At 35.7% G+C, this 20,223-nt stretch overlaps 1 protein-coding gene and 1 pseudogene across 7 annotated transcripts in view; one reads left to right on the forward strand and one right to left on the reverse strand.

Annotated features, from left to right (window-relative positions):
• Positions 1-20,223, reverse strand: part of PALS2 (protein associated with LIN7 2, MAGUK p55 family member) — a 108,315-nt gene that overhangs the window by 61,990 nt on the left and 26,102 nt on the right. For 2 of the 7 annotated variants that reach the window (XM_045793017.2, XM_045793015.2), the window contains exon 1: positions 142-773. The exons of 4 other annotated variants lie outside the window; for them this stretch is intronic. The gene's annotated coding sequence lies outside the window, so the exon portion shown is untranslated. Of the gene's footprint in view, positions 1-141; positions 774-20,223 lie in introns of those variants that run through there. One more of the 7 variants, XM_087860963.1, reaches the window with a different exon arrangement.
• On the forward strand, positions 3,635-4,123 carry LOC148110385 (lipid transport auxiliary protein 1 pseudogene; annotated as a pseudogene).

Below are 20,223 nucleotides of genomic sequence, written 5' to 3' on the forward strand. Positions count from 1 at the left end.
TAACAATACTCTTTTGAAAAGTCATGTTTTAAAAAACTGAATTGTTAAATGATAAGTTTCAAATTGAATTCCTGTGAATTAGGAGGACATGTTTTCATACACAATTTGGGTTTTATCAGACTACCTTTTATACATACTTACCACTTTACACTTGCTTTATATTTTTTAAATTTAAAACATTACTCAAGAAGAAATACAAAATTTTAATAGACCTATAAAAAAGTAAAGAGATTGAATTAGTAATCAACAAACTTCCCACAAGCCCAGAACCAGATGGTTTCACTAGTAAATTCTATCAAACTTTAAAGAGGAATTAAAACCAGTACTTCACAAACTCTCCAAAAAAAAAAATAAAATAAAAATAGAGGGAATACTTCCCAATTATTCTATGAGATCCTGATACTAAATCTACAAAAAGGTATCACAAGAAAATTATAGCCAATGTCCTTTATAATACAGGTACAAAAATCTTTAATGAAATACTGGCAAACTAAATCCAGCCATATATGAGAAGGATTATACACAATGACCAAGTACAACTTATCTCAGGAATGAAAGACTCGTTCATCAAGAAATGAAAATCAGGGGCGCCTGGGTGGCACAGCGGTTGAGCGTCTGCCTTCGGCTCAGGGCATGATCCCGGCATTCTGGGATTAAGCCCCACATCAGGCTCCTCTGCTAGGAGACTGCTTCTTCCTCTCCCACTCCCCCTGCTGTGTTCCCTCTCTTGCTGGCTGTCTCTAGCTCTGTCAAATAAATAAATAAATAAATCTTTAAAAAAAAAAAAAAAAAAGAAAGAAATGAAAATCAATCAGTGTAATACACTGTATTAACAGAACAAAAAAACAAAACAACTACATGGTATCTCAATGGGCACAGAAAAAGCATTGGACAAAATCCAAAACCCTTTTCATGATAAAAACATTCAACAAACTAGGAAGAGAAGGGAAATTCCCTGAACTTGATGAAAGGTATCTATGAAGAATCTATAACTAATCTCATATTTAATGGTAAAAGATTGGATACCTTCCCATTAGATCAGGAACAAGGCAAGGATTATTACTTGTAAAGAGTAAATCATCTACTCTTGCCACTTCTACTCAACATTATAGTGGAGATTCTAGCCAGGGGAGTTAGGCAAGAAATAAAAGGCACTGGAAAGGAGTAAGTGAAACTATCTCATTTTGCAGATGACATGACCTTGTATACAGAAAATCCTAAGGAATACACAAAAAAATTTATTAGAATAAATGAGTTCAGAAAGGTTGCAGGACACAAGATGAAAATACAAAAATCAAACATATTTCTAAATACTAGCAATGAATAATCTGAAAATGAAATTATGAAAACATTCTTTTTACAACAGCATCAAAAACAATTAAATAATTAGGAATAAATGCAACAGAAGAAGTATAAGATTTATACACTGAAACTATAGAACATCACCAAAAGAATTAAAGACGACTAAAATAAATAGAAAGATATCCTATATTCATGTATTAGAAGACTTACTATAGTTAAAATGGCAAGACTACCCAAATTGATCTATAAATTTAATGCAATCCCTGTCAAAATCTCTACTGCCCTCTCCCCCTTTTTTGCAGAAATTGAGAAGCTGATTCTAAAACTCATACAGAAAATGCACTGGCCCAGAATAGGCAAACAATCTTCAAAGAGAACAAAGACGACTCACACTTAATTTCAAAACTGACTAAAAAGCTACAGTAATCAAGGCTGTGTGGTACTGGCATACACAGAAACATAAAACCTAAGAGTCCAGGGGCACATGGGTGGATCAGTTGGTTTAAGCATCTGACTCTTGGTTTCAGCTCAGGTCATGATCTCATGGTCACGGGATGGGAGCCCTGCATCCGGCTCCACATGCAGCAGGGAGTCTGCTTGAAGATTTTCTCCCTCTGCCCCTCCCTCCACTCTAATTAATAAATAAATCTTAAAAAAAAAAAAAAACAAAAAACTTACAGTTCAGAAATAAATCTATATATTTAAGGTCAACTGACTTTCAACAAGGGTGGCAAGACAATTCAACAAAGAATAAGTCTTTTCTTATGGCACAACAGAATATGAATATGCAAGAGAGTGAAGCTAGACTCCCACTGCATTCAATATCATAATATTATTCAGATTAATTTTATTAGTTTTATCTCTTTATATTTCTTTGGAATAAGTCTATCAAAAATGCAATTTTTAATATTTTTAAATTTTTATTAAAATAAAATATAAATGTTGTTTAAAGTCAGACTGTATCTTCTAACTGGCTTATAATGAAATATAGCAGTTATCTGTTCCATACTGTCCTCCTCCCTCCCAACTTACACTACTCTGCAGAAGTAACTACTTTGAATTTGTTATGGTTAATCGCATCTATATTTCTGGATAATTTACTAATATTGTTCCTTTCTCTTTTACCCATTTTAGACAATATCTATTTTCTGTTAGACTACGAGAGGGTTAAGCTTTTACCTTCCTCTTTATCCAGATTGGCAATTTTTAATAAAGTCAACATATGGGAATCCTACACATTTTCCCCAAATGTTCCAACAAACTTTTCACATTTCTGTAATTTTTCCAAATGCCCAAGAATTTTTCCAACACTCTGTCAGACCTATTCCCTGACTTCTACTCCTGAACTCCCTCCCCCAAAGTATTTTTCTCTTGTACTTTAATCTGGACAGGTTCATCTCTAGGCCTCCTAGTCACTCTGTGTAAATGCATGACAATTCTGAAAGATGTGAACAGGAGAAAAATGTGCACTTAAAACAAAGAGAAGGAAAACCCATACTGGGCTAAAATGAAGAAAGGAAACCTAGGAAATAAAGAATACAAACAAAGCCTATTTCATAATTTTATTTGGGACCCAATGTGTACTTTTCAGTGGATCAAGAACAAGAGAATCAATAATCTTTAGACATATGTTTATCCTGTAACTATATAGTTAGCTCTACTTCTCATGATGGCTTTTTTCTTTCCTTTGACGATCTACATTTGTCTCAATTTTTAACTTTCATTATGAAAAATTCCAAACATTTATAAAAGGGAGACAAAATAATATAATGGACCCAATAACTATCAGCTCTAACAACTAGCAACTCATGGCAAATTCATACCCCTATATACTCTTTATCCCATATAACTTTGAAACAAATCCCAGATATCACATTTCAGTATACATGTCTAAAAGATCAAGGCTCTTTTTAAACAATGTAACCAAAATACCGTTAGCACACCTAACAAAATAACAACAATTTAATATCACCGAATTGTTATGCTGAAAATCTTTTTAAAACGCACCTTCTATATTTGTTCTTGAGGTACTTAAATTTTTATATTGGTGCTTAATTAAGTAGGAAGGAAAGTGGTGGAGGTTGCAAAATATACCCTTGGTTATTTAAAAGATCTTCCTAAGTTGTTATTGATTCTTGTTTATATGAAATTTAATTAAACACTGATAAGTCTGCCAAATATCCCATGTTCTGGAAAAGGGATTTTGAATATTATAAAGTTGCCAAGCATTCCCAAACTAATCAGTACATTTAACGGAGTTCTAATCAAAATACAATAGACCCTCCCACATGTTTTCAGGCCAAGTCTGGCTTGTTCTTCCCCCATTAAGGAAATGGCCCAGCTCCTTGGGGATAGTGATGCAAGGCTGCTACAGCTGGAAACCCAGGGAAATCAGAATTGTTATAATTGTCTGTCTAGGATGAAAGTTCTGGATGCCATCCATGCTCCTGAGATCCCATTTCAAGCTGAGGATGGCATCCCTGTATGGGCATGAACTTCTACCCCTAGCTACTACATCTTTGAATCACTAGTACTCCTTTCAAGGGGTTCTCAAAGCTTTCACTATACCCTATCCCTACTGGATGGATGAGATGGCCCATATGGCACAGGGGTCTGTAGCCAGAGAGAACACTGTTCTATCAGGAGACCCTGACCAAATTGGCCACATGGCCAAGGCACAGAGTGGGAGCTCTCAGCAACAACAGTCAGCAGCTGGAGACCTAACGCAATCTCCTAAAATCTCCCCAACAACCACCAGGTAACGTACCTCCTCTGCAGTTAGAAGAATAAACATGCCAAGCACCTGCTTGAAGAGCTTTAAGGACACTGCTACAAACTTTAGAGTACTCTATGATGGAGCTGAAGGACTCTCACTGAAGACTGAGCCAGAGAAACTGCAGTGCGCTTGCTGGGAAGATCCAGACTGGCCCAGCCAAACACTCGTTGAGTCTAAAGCTTCTAGAGCTCATGCCTAAAGGATCATTTCCCAGGCCTTTCTAATGGCCAGTTTGAGAACATTCAGTAAGACTCTGTTTTCCCCTGATGGCAATATTTTTCTGGAGTTGAATTCAAATGTTATTCTTAACATTCCCGTCAAAGCTTCCTTAAAATCCTTGTTTTTCTTCTTGGTTTTGATCATATTTTCCGTTCCCTGTTCCATGCTATTTAATCCAAAAGGTGAGAGTTGGGATGAGGGGATTTAGTCTCTTCCATGTCTTCCCCTTCTTATGGCTGATGGGAACCATCCGGGTTTGGGGCATCTCAGAGTTGCCCCAAACCCAGTAGGAAAGGCAGACAGGGGACTGTCTGGTGGGGACAAACTGGTGGGGAAATTGGTGAGGCAGCAGGTGTATCTGGAGCAAATTACCCTGGTGCTCCAGTTACACCAGGATATGGAAACACTAACACAGCTTCCCTGACATGCAAGGATCTGCTCTAACACTTTCATTCCATACTCTTTCATGAACAAAATGAATAACGTTCTGACTGGGCATAATCCCTTTCTCCCTCATGTACTGGGATGCTATGGGGCAGTGTGAAGGAATGGTTTCCTCTAAATCAATTCACTGGACTAACTTTGTAAGTTAGTTACCTAATAATACGAAATACTCAAAAAACACAACTTTTTTTTAACAAAATTATCCTAAAAGCATATGAAAAAATAAATGAGAAAATTAGAGTAATGAGAATAACCCTATAACATTTTAAAACATAAACTAAACCTATCAACTCCAGTATACGTAAAAACTTAATATATAAAATAGGAAGCTCTCTGTAGTGCCAGAGAAGTCAAGTGTCTCCATTTACTTAGAGATTTCCAGGAAGAAAAGAAAATCCCAAAACTCAGAAGGTAAGTTTCCTGTAAGTTCTACTCCTCCTCCATAATGATCACTATAGGATGGACTTTTTATTAAGAAGCTAGGTTAAATGACATATATAAGTGGTATCCTTATGTGAGAGAAAAATTAATATACTTAATCTAGATTGTTCATTTACAAATCAAACAAATAAAGACTCATAGAGCACTTACAAAAACTAGTAGCATGACTATGACTCACCAAATTCAACAAACAGAAGCATTAACTACCAATGAAACAAAAATTACTGGGGGTGGGAGGGGGAAGAAAGAGTATAAGAAGGAAAAAAAAGATATTAAATTACAATGTGCAGGAAGATCAAAATGAAAAATTCTCCCACTAGAAAATTTCCTCAAAGAGAAGTATAAAAAAACTGCTGTGGATCACAAAAGACCAAAATTTACAAGGTGATGGGAAAGTCATAAATAGAAAAAGGGAATTAATAAAAGGGAAAGCAGAAATCAATAAAAAAACCATAATTTGATCAATAAGCTGGCTATTTCAAAAGATCAATAAAAATAGAAATGTTTGGCTAGTCTGATTAAGAAAATGCACAAGTAACACTGGGATGCAATGAGAAAATAATTGCGGTCATAGAGAAGATTAAGAAAAATGTAATAAACAACTTTATGTTTAAAATCTAGTCAAGTAGAGAGTTTCTAAGAAAATGTCAACTACTGAAGTTTAGGAGACAGAAATAGATCATGAAAGAAGAAACAGAAAAAGTTTTCAAAGATCTATGTTCTTAAAAAGACACTAGTCCAGGAAAGATTTAAGAATAAGTTCTACCAGGGGCTCCTGACTGGCTCAGTCGGTAGAGCATGCAACTGTTGATTCTGGGTTAATAAGTTTGAGCCCCATGCTGGGTGTAGAGAGTACTTAAAAATAATAAAATCTTAAAAAAAAAAAAAGAAGAAGAAATTCTATCAAGCCTTCAAGAACTACTACACATTTTTAAAAGAAAACATAGAAAAGATTGAAAGCATTCCAACTTCTTTGCAGATTTCAAAACTCAATAAAAAAAGAAAATTATATATTAAACTCACTTATGAGCATATAGGCAAATATCTTAAACAACATATTAGCAAATTGAACCTAACAAGGTCTTAAAAAATAACAATGGCCAAATAGAGTTTATCCTAACTATGTAAAAATGATTCAACATTAAGATATATATAATGTAATTTAATATATCATAGTATAAGAAAAAAAAACTATCATCTCAACGCTTTGAATACAGTACATCAAAAAAATTCAAAACTGAATCCTAATCGAAAAATCACACCATAGTAAGAATAGAAGGAAAACAAACTCATTTTATACCAGAATCTATATGAAACATCATGCTTAATAAAGAAAAGGCAAAAGCTTCACCATTAAAATCAGGGACAAGACCAGAACACCCACTAACACCACTACTTTTCAAAACTATACTGAAAGTTTTTTCTTTTTTTTTTTTTTTAAGATTTATTTCTGTATTGTGGGGGGGCGGGGAGCGGGGTGAGAGACAGAATCTCCACCAGACTTCCCAATGAGTACAGAGCCCAATATGGAGATCAATCTCATGACCCTGAGATCATGACCTGAGCCAAAATCAAGAGTCAGGTGCTTAACCAACTAAGCCACCCAGGTGCCCCTATACTGAAAGTTTTGATCAAATGTTAAAAACCCCACAGATGAATGTTAGCAAATAAATAAATAAATAAAGCCACTGATGATAACTATCTACTTGGAAAAGTCTCAAGGAATCAGCTGAAAAATTATTTAAGTTAGTTAAAAGAGTTTGGCTAAGTGACTAGACATAAGAGCAATAAAGAAAAGAAACTTTCCTAAATAATAGTTACAACCAATTAGAAAACATCATTCCTGGAAAAAAAAAGATATCCCATTCACAATAGCAATAAGATCTACAAGTAAAAATAATGCTAAAATAAAAATGTTCATCCAGATAGGTATGAGAAAAACTATAAAATATTATAAAGAACATTTAAAATAAGTAATGAAGAGACTATGTTCTGGGATAGGAAGATTCAATACTATAAAAATATCAATTCTCTCCAAATTATTCTTTAAAAAAATGAATAAATCCCAATAGAAATCCCAACGGGATTTTTTGTAAAACTATTCCAAAATTCACTTGAAAGAGAAAATGGGTAAAACTAGCCAATAATTTTAGAAAAAAAACACAAATATAAAGGAGTTACCTGTGTTATCAAGTATAAAAACAGTATAAATTAAAATAGTGCAGTACTGGCATGGCAACAGACAAATCTTGAAAGACAGGAGCTAACCAGGATTTAATATATGTTAAAGGTGACATTTCAAATCAGTGTGGGTAGGGTTTAGTTAAATATGGTAGAATGACTACTTGAGCTTATATTCTTTCCCTTCAGAACCTCTATTAATACAGTAGCATAGTATTAATAAAGGTAAAGCCCCACAAAAATAAAGAGAAAAAAACTGGACAAAAAAATAGCAAAAATATTTGGAACAGTAGGAAAAGAAACTAACTTAGAGCAAAGGTAGATTCTACCTCCTAAATATTCGTGGAATCCAACAATTTCATTCCATCATCCCCTCATGAGTCTCAGCCATCATCATTTCTTTCCCAGACTACCACAATAGCCTCTTGTGCATGTGTGTATGTAAGTAACTGAAATGTAGATTTTATGGCCCATATGCTATTTTAATACAATACTAGATTCAATCTGCACAATCCTTTACAGCTTTAGTTATAACAATCTAATCCTTGTCCTGATGCAAAGTCCTCCCTCCACTTACCACCACATATGCACAACCACTTTTGTGTACCTAATTCCTACTCATCCTTCAGGAGCAGAATTTCTATGCCCCGATTACGATAAAATTTCCTAATATATATTTTCATAGTATTCTGGACTTTATAACTCTGATAAACCTATAATTATTTTGGTATTTGTTTAATGTATAATTCTTTTCTAAACCCTAAGTCTATTAAGCATAGAAACTGTATCTCTCTTGTTCAAACCTATATTCCCAGCAACCAGCCCACAGTCTGGTACATCTTAAGCTCTTCATAATACAGTTTCAATCACAAAAATGTAATATTTTTCTCTTACTAAAATCAAGAACAGTTTTAAATTATATATAGTTATTTATAAACAAAACATCTGTGCAATACTGGGAATTAGCAAAATGTGGTGTAGTTTACAAAGCAATAATCTTAAAGCTACCAACTTTCCACAAATTATATAATAAGCCATAAAGATAGAAATGTTTTCTTTCAATGCTTAGTCTACTAAAATGGCTTTTTCAGTAATTCTTACATATAAATATATTTCTAACTTTCTATAATATAATTCAGTACATAAGGCAAATATAATAAAATAAATAGTATTTACCCACTTACATTGTTCCAGAAGTTCTTTAGAATTGTTTTATGTAAGCATTTCTGCCCAGTTTTAGAACTATAACTAATTAAATGAGTTATTCTTAATAAATTAGGCCTCAAGCCTATTTTAATACATAAAATCCTCTGTAACCACATTTGGTGGTATATTTATTCCCACTTGACTCAACAAACTAGATTTCCCATTGAAAATATGACAGGTAAGTTTTCATAAGATGTTAAAATTTGTTTCTGTTGTTATATTTTGTAGATAAAATATTTCACCAGAACCATGCTGGATAATTTATAGAATTCCTCAAATGAAAAACAAAATCTCCTTCTATGTGCTTTTGGAAAGATTTAAAGCATAATTTTAAAGGAGATATTTAAAAGTCATTTGGACTACTTCTAATGTAGGTGCAACAGAGCAAAATTCTTTTTAAAAACATATTTCTGAGAAATGATACCAAAAAAACCTACTGAAATTTGGATCAAGTCATGTTTCTTTAAGTTTAAATTGCGACACAACTATTTTCACACAACTGATTTAACCATCACAGCAGAGTTCATATGAATCATTAATGTTAAGTTGGTAACACTTGTTTTCCATAAAATGATAACATAGCTGTCAATATCTTAGCTTTCACACTAATATCTTGAAATTCTAATTTAGTTATAGTAACAGTGAATCAAAGAACTCTGAATGTGCTCAGCTAATTTAATCAACATTAGCTGAGGGCTTATAGGCTAGGTATGATGTTACCTGCCAAAGAGACTGGAGACATACTCTTCAAAAAGTCAAACTAGTAGACCAAGACGTGTAGGCGTGTATAAAGCCTGATGATGATAAAAACACTGTGAAGGAACTGCAGTTAGGTGATAATAACATAGCTGTTAAGAGCCTGGACTTAACCACTTAACTAGTCCTAAAAAGCTGAATAAATGACTTAACATCCCCAAGCCAGTTTCTTTCACCTGTTAAGTGGAAAAGGACAATAATATCTAACTCACAAAGTTGTTGCTGCTAAAGAATACGTGGAAAACTCCTAGAACAATACCTCCTAGTGCATTATTAACATTGAGGGAGTACAGAAAAGGAGTAAAATGTTAAGTCTTTCTTTGATGGTGATGACAGGATGATAAGATGGGAAACCAGGTAGATACCAGTGGAAGCATCCCAGTGGAAATGACCACAGTGAGTTGAGCCTACTCAAAATCTTGAATTTATGATCCATATTTAAAGTCTCAAAACAAAATATGGAGTTGTGTTTCCCAAAGCATTCCTAGAGAAAATCTAAGCTGGGAGTCAACAGAAGTACAGACACAGTGGAGGGGCAGCCATTCAGAGCAAATAAGGAACCTTATATACAAGAGCATTCCTTTTAGCCTAAGTACCACACATTTCTTTGCAGAGACAGTGGTGGGTATTCTGCATGGGAGGGATTCCTAACACAGATGTTGGGCCTGAACAAAGAAGCGCAGAGGCTGAGGTAAATCTGGTTCTTCATGATGGACACTAAAGGAGAAGGGGTGGAGGAAAGGCTGCTGTATAGGAGGGAATACACTAGTACACAGTATTTCTCAAACAGGAAACTATTAGCATTTGGGAAACAAAAATTCCTTTTGGCCCAGAACTGTTCTCCACCAAATGCCTGTAGAGCTCTACATATTATGACAATCAAAAATTCCCCTTACCACATTTCCTAACACTTCTATGGATGATACCACCTTCTCCCCCGCTTCTGTACTTCCAACAGAAGAGCTTGTACTAATATGTTGTATCTCCAGGATAAATTCTTCCTTCTCAATTTAGCTTGTTCACCTGCTCTTTGCCTACAAATCTAAAGGAGAAGCCTGCTTGAGGACAGGCATATCTCTCAGCCCCGACTCAAGACCTCTTATTCCATAGAAAGCGGGGGCAGGGGCAGGGTCAGCCTGTATACTACAGAGGAAATTCTCATTAGATATATATTCTGGGTTAATCAACCTAGTCCTTCACTTGTAAATATAAACCAACTGCTACAGATGACCAGACGTCTAAAGAAAACATCAAGGACAGTGGACAAAGCTGAACAAACTAAACTAAGGGGAATCAGATGGTGCTAAGAACAGAACTTAAAATTTTATTAGCATACTCAGAAATGTGAGAGGCTATTGCATTCATAAAGGAGCAGGGCACTAAGATGGAGAAAATGGGGCACCTGGAGAATAAGGAAAAGTTCCTGGCAGTTAAAAATATTGTCAAATTTTTAGGGGTGCCTGGGTGGCTCAGTGGGTTAAGTGGCCAGCTCATTGGTTTCGGCTCGCGTCATGATCTCAGGGTCCTGGGATTGAGCCCAATGTTGGGCCCCGCACTCAGTGCAGGGTCTGCTTGTCCCTCTCCCTCTGCTCCTCCCCCTGCTCTGTCTCTGTCCCTCCCTTTCTCTGTCTCTCATAAATAAGAAGTCTTTAAAAAAAATATTGTCAAATTTAGAAAAATCAAACAGTAAACTAAATGATAAGACTGATAAGGTCAAAACTGCAAATCCAGAAAATCAAGTTAAGGTAAATTCCTAAATGCAGAACAAAGATGAAAACATGGAAAACACAAGAAAAAACACATAAGCAAGTCTAATAGTGCCTATCAGGAGTTTCATAAGACAAGATCAGAGACAAGGATGAAGAGGAAATAGTTGTCAAATAGAAGAAAATGTTCCTTTGTTTAAATGACATACAAAACTTCGGAATGAAAGGCTTTCCAAGCACAGAGCAGACTGAATGAATAAGACCCATATCTAGAAACATCTTTTTTTTTTTTTTTAAAGATTTTATTTATTTATTTGACAGAGACAGCCAGCGAGAGAGGGAACACAAGCAGGGGGAGTGGGAGAGGAAGAAGCAGGCTCCCAGCAGAGGAGCCCGATGTGGGGCTCGATCCCATAACACCGGGATCACGCCCTGAGCCAAAGGCAGACGCCCAACCACTGCACCACCCAGGCGCCCCAATATCTAGAAACATCTAAGTGAAATTTCAAAATGCCAAGGATTAAAAGGGGGGTAAGTGGACATTTCCAGAAAGAAGAGTTATGTAAAAGGAACAATAATCAGACTTGCATGCCATTTATTACTGGTAATATTGAATACCAAAAGATAATAGAGTAAAAATGTCAAAGTTTTGATGAGAAATAAGTTTAAAAAAATTGTTATTTTTTAAAAGCCATTATACATTCACGCACTTTATATACATAAAACGTGTGTGTGTATACACATATATGGTAAAAGAAAGTTTAACTATGTTTCCAGTTTTTTGTTTTTAATTAAACTCTACCTTCAATGTGGGGCTTGAACTCACGATCGCAAGATCAACAGGAGCATGCTCTACCGAATGAGCCACCCAGGCACCCAAAAGAAACACAAAAAACAATCTCCTCCTGCAAAGAGATTTCCTTTCTAGCCCTCCAGACAAAATACATGCCTGTATTTAAATATATCCTTCTTTATTTATATGAATGGGATTGTTTCATTAATATCTTTGTGATCTTTCCATACAGAGCTCATTCTTTTCAATATATCTAGTACTTCCCTATATGGATGCATCAAAATTTATTTAGTCTAACCTCTACTGAAAGATATGCAGGTTGCTTCCATTTTTTGCAGTTACAATCAATGTCACAATCAGCATCTAAATATCTATATCTACACACACACACATATACACATATTAATGGATGTACCGTAAGTGAATAAATACGACAAGAATTGCTAGGTCAGAAGATATGTGATTTTTCAATGTTCAGATACTGTGAAACTTCTTTAAACAGGTTCTATCAATAACATTTCCATCAAGAGGTCCTCATTTCATTATTTGTGTTAATAATAATGAATTGCCTTATAAAGACATATCAATATAAATGCTGAGAACACATGCAGCAAAAGGAGTGCCTGTAAACAGAATTAAATTCTGAATTTTAATCTCACTTTTCTCCAACATGGCACCAAAAAAATTCTAACTATGCATTTACTTATCTGTACAATATAAATAACTTTGATCCAACTCATAAGGTTATACAACAAAATTAAAACTACTCACCTACTAAAACATGTAAATGCTAAATATTGTTTTAGCTAATATTCTGCAACTCAATCTCTTCATCTCTCATGGTTGACTACTGCTAATTATTCAAAGTATCAATGAAAAACAAATCACAGTAACAGTAATTTAAATATAATTTTTCCCACCTCAAAAACAATGTGTTTTAAAAAATTAAAATAGTTGAGGGCTTTTTCCTAATTTTATCATTTTAACTGACCACCTTACATCTTGTCATCCTCTGACAAGTTTAATTCAGAAAGGAAAGTGAACTATCATTTGTAATGAACTTGTCAATATTCCTGTTATAAATCAAGTGTCTTACAAAAGCAGCTAGTGTAACTTTCTGGCATTCTTAGAAACAATTTCTTTCTCGATTTTTATTTAAATTCCAGTTAGTTAACATGCAGTGTAATACTGGTTTCTGGTGTAGAATTTAGTGATTCATCATCTCCATACAACATCCAGAGCTCATCACAAGTGCCCTCCTTAATCCCCATCACCTATTTCACCCATCCCCCGTGTCCACCTCCCCTACAGTAACCATCAGTTTGTCCTCTATAGCTGAGTCTGTTTCTTGGTTTGCCTCCCTGCCCCACCCTGCCACGTTCATCTGTTTCTTAAATTCCACATCTGAGTGAAACCCTATGGTATTTGTCTTTCTCTCATTGACTTACTTCACTTAGCATAATACTCTCTAGCTCCATCCATTTCATTGCTAGAAACAATTTCCTATTATGAGTAATGCTTTAAGAAAGAAAACCCCTCCAAAAACAAAAACCAAAAAAGGTAACATCTGGAGATTATTTTCATTAAATAAAGAATTCTGCACTGATACCTCCCCTCCCCACCATCATGCTTAAAATTGTTTTACTTCCTTCTGGCCTTTATGGTTTCTGACGAGAAATTCACATTCATTTAAATAGTTTCTCTATTAGTGGTTTTGGCTTTCAGTATTTTTTTTCTTTGTCTTGTTTTCAGCAGTTTGATTATAATGTGACTAGGCATGGATTTCACTGGGCTTATTCTGTTTGAGGTTTGCTGAACCTCTTGAGTCTATAAGGTTTATGCCTTTCACCAAATTTGGGAAGTTTTCAGCGACTATTCAAGGATTTTTTTCTCCACAGTATTCTTTCTTTCTTTTTTCTTTTTTTTTTTTTTTGCTGTGTGTCTGATTAAACAAAATGTCAGATGTTCTGGTATTATCCCATAGGTCCCTGAAGCTCTGCTTATTATTATTATTTTTAAAGATTTTGTTTTTTTGACAGAGAGAGTGAGCACAAGTAGGGGGAGCAGTAGGCAGGAGAGAGGGAGAAGCAGGCTTCCTGCCGAGCAGGGAGCCCGATGCAGGGCTCAATCCCAGGACTCTGGGATCATGACCTGAGCCAAAGGCAGACGCTTAACGAATGACTGAGCCACCCAGGTGCCCCTCTGCTCATCATTTTATTCAACCTTTTTTCTCTGTGTTCTGTTGATCTCTCTTTAAGTTCATGGATTCTGTGTCATCTCCATTCTGCTACTGTACTTGTCCAATGAGTTTTTTGCTACTGTATTTTTCAATTCAAATTTTCCATTTACTTTTTCTTTTTCTATTTCTTTACTGAGACATTATATATTTCCATTCATTTCAAGAGAGCTCACCCTAACCTGTTGTGGTGTATTTATAATAGCTGCTTTAAATCTTTCTCAAATTATTCCTACATCTGTGTCATCTCAGTGTTGTGTCTGTTGACTATCTTTGCCCACGTGAGTTGACATTTTCCTGGTTCTCCATGTGCTATGTAATCTTGGAATGTATGCTTTATATTTTTAATATTATATTTTGAGACTGTGTCTTGTTGAAATCTTATGGAGAGTGTTGGTATTTTTGAGGTAGCGAGCAATTTACTCAGTTGACTGCAGGCCTCAAATTGTAACTCTCTGAGGTACTACTGCCATTTTTAGTTTAGTCTTCCACGCTTAAATTCACAGACAAGTGTGCAGGTAAGTTTTCATTTCTCTCCAGTAAATACCTAGGAGCGAGACTGCTAGTTCACATAAGTATACATTTAACTTCATGAGAAACTACTAAACTGTTCAAAACCTTCACAATATTATTTTGATCTGTCCCACAAATGTACCACCTACAGTCAGCCTGGGACTTAGGTGGTGGTCTATCAGCATTTCAGGGCTTAACATCTATGTATAGTCTTTAGGGTCAGATCCACACACACAGCTCAAGGGCGAGTCCAGGAGTGCACAAACAACTTTAAGGAGTCTCTTTCCAGGACTACTCTTTCTCTATAAATTTGCCCGGTATTTCTAGTTCTCTGTAATGCACTTTTTACCAATGCTCTGGACAGAAATAGGGGCTCTGTTTAACCCATCCTGCCATATACTTCCTACAACCACAACTCCTTCAATGGAAGAGGAAGGTTTCCTCCCTTGGAGTCAGAGTCCTCTTGGCTGTTGCAGCTGCTTCAACACTGCTGCCAAAGGATTTCCTGGGAGCTGAGGTGCAAGAGAACTCAGAATAAGAAAAAGAGGAGAGAGATTTCTGCACTCTATCTTGTTCTTTAAACCAGAAGTAGAAGGTTTCTAAAGTTCTCTCTGTTCATTCTGATGCCAACTTTTGGGTTTGAGGATAGTTGGTAGGAGATACCAAGAGGAAAAGAGAGTAAACTCACCACTGATTCAGTGGTATTTAAATTTCTGGTTGTCTTCTCCAACCTGCCCGCTACTATTGACTTTTTAGTCTACAAATAGCTACTCCCGTATTCAGGCCAATTTTTATAGCTGCATTCACTGGGAGAGAGGGTGTAGCATGTTTACTCCTCCTTACTGGAACCCTTTGTAAGTTGTATTTTCCACCAAATCTGGGGTGGTTTGGTGCCATTATTTCTTTAAATATTTTTTTCTGTCCCTTTCTCTCTTTCCTGTCTGTCTGGAACTTGCATTACATGTATGTTGAAATGCTGGACATTGTCCCAAAGGTCTCTGAGGCTCTGTTTACTTTTTTTCCCATCTTTTTTCTCTCCCTGCTTTGGATTGAGTATCTTTTCTTTATCTTCACATTTTCTCTGCCACCTCAAATCTGCTGTTGAGCCTACCCAATGAATTTTTTGTTTTAATTACTGTATTTTTCAAATCTAAATTTCTATTTGGTTCTTCTTTTTTAATTTGTTTCTCTATTGGGATTATTTTTGAGTATTATTAACATACCGTCCTTTAATTCTCTTAACATATTTCAAATAGCCAATTTGAAGTTTTTGTTAAATCTAACATCATGTTCAGAGTCCATTTCCATTGACCATTTTTCCTGATTACGGGTCATATTTCCCTGGCTTTTTTCTTTTCTTTCTTCCCTTTCTTTCTCCAAGTCCAGCAGTTTCTGCTTGAAAACAGAATCTTTAATGTATTATAGTGACCGTGCATTCATTTTATTTTTCAGAGTCCTTGGGTCTTTTTTAGTAATTCATCTGGATTTAAACCACAGAATCTGCTTCCCTCCATGGTTTGCAGTTGGGACATACGCGCTCAGTTTTTTTAATTCTCAGTTTTATATTTTAGACTGGTTTTCTAGGAGCTGTGCCTATGTCTGTATAGCTTAACAGTTAGCTAGTGACTTGGGCAAAGGTTGTGCTCAAATACCTCAAGCCTCTAAGATTTTCATCATCTGCCAGCTGGTTTGTGTACAGAGTGGGGAACGGATTCAAACTTACAGCCAGTTCTCTACTCTCCCTTGCTTTGAACTTTTTGCCAGGCTCCCTCAGGTCTCCCCTCCACATATGTGGTTTCCCAGGCAACCAGAGCTGTGTGGAGAGCTTATCTTAGCCCTTCTGTGGCTCTCTCCTTTCTAGGATTTCCCTATGAAATTTCTACTGGTCCACTGCTCACCCCAAACCAGGTCTACAACCTTGAGCTAGCAAGGCAGTAGTAGGTCTTCTCTATTTCTAACCAAATCTACCGCTTTTCACCAGCAAAGTCATAGGTTTTGTGTCCCCTCCCCTATTCCCTGAATCACATCACTCCTCAATTCTGTCAGCAAAGCTGCTGGTTTTCTGTTAGTCCCAACCTGCTAAAACTTTAGCTCTCACCAACTGAGGGGGCAGAGGGATACTGGGAGGGTATCTGGAAAGAGCCCAGGCATGAAGGCCACAGATTCACACTGTTCTCACCCCAACCCCTAACAGCTGTGCAAGATCAATTTTTTAATAGACTTTGGTCAATTTCCAGTACCCCTAAATGGCTGTTTTTGATGATTTTGTCCAATTTTATATTTACTTTTTGCAGAGGGCAACGGCCAGCCTCTTCATGCCACTATTACCAGAATTCAAGTAATGTTTTTTATAACATTTTCAAAGTTTTAACTGTACTAAACCTTCATCGTCACAACTTATTATCAAGTGAAAAAGATCATCAAAATTGGTAATATTGCCTCTAATGAGGCAATTTTTTAGGATGCTCATTGTGACATTATTCAAAAACTTAAGAAGAAAACAGAAACAACCTTTAATGTTCCTTAGGAGGGGAGTGGTTAAACACCCATCCTATGAATGACCTGCAACAGTTAAAAGAACAATATGATTTTACACACACTAACATGAAAATGCTCTCCAAAACATATTTTTCTGTAGAAAAAGTGCGATATTTATATTTATATTTTCCATAGGTATAAACATGTTAATATACAGGAATAAGTCTAAAAAGATATGAAACAAAGTATAACAGGTATCATCCCCGGGGAAGGAGCAGAGATTGAAAGAAGGTTTAGTTAAAAAGGCTCCTGGCTCTATCTGGTAATTGTTACAAAATTAATATACTTATGTATACATGTGTAACAAAACAGTAACTTAAAATGGGTTGCTCTAGCTATGAATTATATATTTGGAAAGTCATTATCATGAGCCTTCCTAGAGCTTTCTATACATACCCATAAGGATTAAAGAAAGCCACTTTACCTAATAAAATTAAGTACTATTATCTACAAGATTTTATTAGGCAAAAATGCTTAGCCACATTCTTCAACTTAGGAATTTGCCAAAGATAATCTCCTTATAGAGAATACTTCATCCCTTAAATATCCTGTGCCTTATGTATTAGTTTGTACTTTTTATCATGGATTTCTTTCCTAGTAAGCCATTTCAGGCTATGTCACACTAAATAATACCTTTTAACAACTTTAACAGGCACGCTTTAAGTTACAAGGCTTCTTTAATGCCTACAGGTAAGAATTACAGTAATGAAACTCATTAACAATTACTCTTAATTCTTTAAATTTCATCTTACAAATCAGATTATTTTTTTTCCCAAACATTTTCACCCTAATCACAACATTTATAGATTTCAAAAAAGAAAACAGAGCCTTCAAAACAGTGTGGGTTAAAGTGAAAACAACTTACCTTCCACTTTTAGCCACATACACATTGTAGTCCCCACATGTAGCTCCAGGGTATTTGGTTTGAGATTACTAAGAATTAAGTTCTATATAGATTCTTGATAAATATTTATCAAGCCAGAGGACTTTTCTTACTCACATATAATATTATATTACTCTCACAATTGTGAAATGATAAAACAGTCTTTTGTATTAATACTATGTGACTTAGGAAGAATTTCTTACTATTGTTGCTTTAAGGAGCCCTTTTATAAGAGCTCTCTTAGACTTTTCTGCTAATATAAACACCCACCTACAATTGCTAATTTAACCAAAAGTCATCAAGTGGTATTGGTGGGAGAAGTTTTAACAAACAGGTATTCTTTACAACTCTACCACCACTGCATCCTGCCTGAATACCACTGTAGATATACACACTATCTTATTTTCACTTCACTTTTAGGTCAGTTGTCCATTGCCTCCCACCTACATTAATCAATTCAATATCCATCTTTGCATTTTCCCTTAGTGAATCTCAGTCATTACTTGGGTTCAAATAGTAACCACCTTATGTGTAGATTATTACCTTTCCTACATGTCTATCCAATTTTAGTCTTAAAAAATGCTGTAAACTGGATGGGATAGGTATTATTTCCATTTTATAGATGAAGAAAAAGAGGCCCCAAAACTTTAAGAGACACGCTAGAAGGGGGTCAACAGGAGAAAAAAAATTAAGAGCTCAGTTCAACTAACTGGCGCCAAACAATGCTCAACTTTTTCAGCTGTAATCATAAATTATAAGCAGCATTTCCCATGAACAATCCCTCTAACAAAGCAATCTCAAGATCTTCCCTAAACAAAAAGAAGGATAATGTCCAAGACACTGGGAGGATAGCAAATCAGGACATTTTGCAAGGAACTGACCACAAGCATGGGGATATGATGAGTTCAGTTCTGTCACTGAGGGTTTGCATTTCAACAAGTGGCAGGTATGAAGAAAAATCATGAGAGAGCACTGGGCATGAGAAAATACAGTTTCTAGTTCTGGTCTTGCCACTGTGTAGTATGACTTTATTATGATTTTAGCCCTGAAAGAGTAGACATACAAATTTCCACAGGTCAACATCAGCCATCTCTCATCATTCCTACATCTGGACACATTAATGGAATCAGAAATACCCTGCAGATACTCGGAAGCACTTGCAAAGTTTAGTACAATGGAAGAAAATGAGTTGCCAGTAATAACATGCTCAGGGGCAGCCAGTGATTGAAATAAATGCTTGCAAGAATAGATGACTGAAATAAAAGTAAGATTAATGGTCAGAAATGGCCATTAAAAACTACTTGCAGTCAGGAGGGTCCAGAGATGCTGGATGCTACAATTAACACTGGGTTAAGATACTTCTTACCACTCTATTATCTATCTCTCTGAACTGTGATAGATAAATAGCCACTGAATCAAATGTATTTAGTGAAAGGAAAGGAAAAGATTAAATATAAAACTCTTCTTCTTTAAAAAGAAAATTACCTTTTTCCTCTTTTTTGCTTACAGTAGTAATCTTGTAGGGTTAAAGGCAATCAAGAGTGCAAGAAATACTGAAGGAAGAGTGATAATGGATCAAGATTTTAATTGTCACTGTACATTACAAGATTCCAAAAAAAAAAGACTATTATAATGGTTAATAAATGAAGCAAAGATCCAAAGGGAAAACATATATTCATAATTTCCCATTTCCCCAAATGTTTTTAAATAAAAATATCTGGCAAAGATGGCACTGGAGGAGATAATGCTAAGTGAAATAAGTCAAGCAGAGAAAGACAACTATCATATGATTTCTCTCATCTATGGAACATAAGAACTAGGATGGTCGGTAGGGGAAGAAAGGGATAAAGAAAGGGGGGGTAATCAGAAGGGGGAATGAAACATGAGAGACTATGGACTATGAGAAACAAACTGAGGGCCTCAGAGGGGAGGGGGGTGGGGGATTGGGATAGACCGGTGATGGGTAGTGAGGAGGGCACGTATTGCGTGGTGCACTGGGTGTTATACGCAACTAACGAATCATCGAATTTTACATCGGAAACCGGGGATGTACTGTATGGTGACTAACATAATATAATAAAAAATCATTAAATAAAAAAAAAATCTGGCAAAATAAGAGGAAAGAATGGTTTTTCAGCATTTACTAGGTGTTTCATGTGTGCTTCCTATTTCTTTTTATTATACTCTCTCATAGAACAAGAGCATGTCTTCTACATAGCCCAGTATATT

The sequence above is a fragment of the Ursus americanus genome, chromosome 3 (genome assembly GCF_024610735.1).
Source record: "Ursus americanus isolate L20-20 chromosome 3, mUrsAme1.1.p, whole genome shotgun sequence".
Classification (NCBI taxonomy): domain Eukaryota; kingdom Metazoa; phylum Chordata; class Mammalia; order Carnivora; family Ursidae; genus Ursus; species Ursus americanus.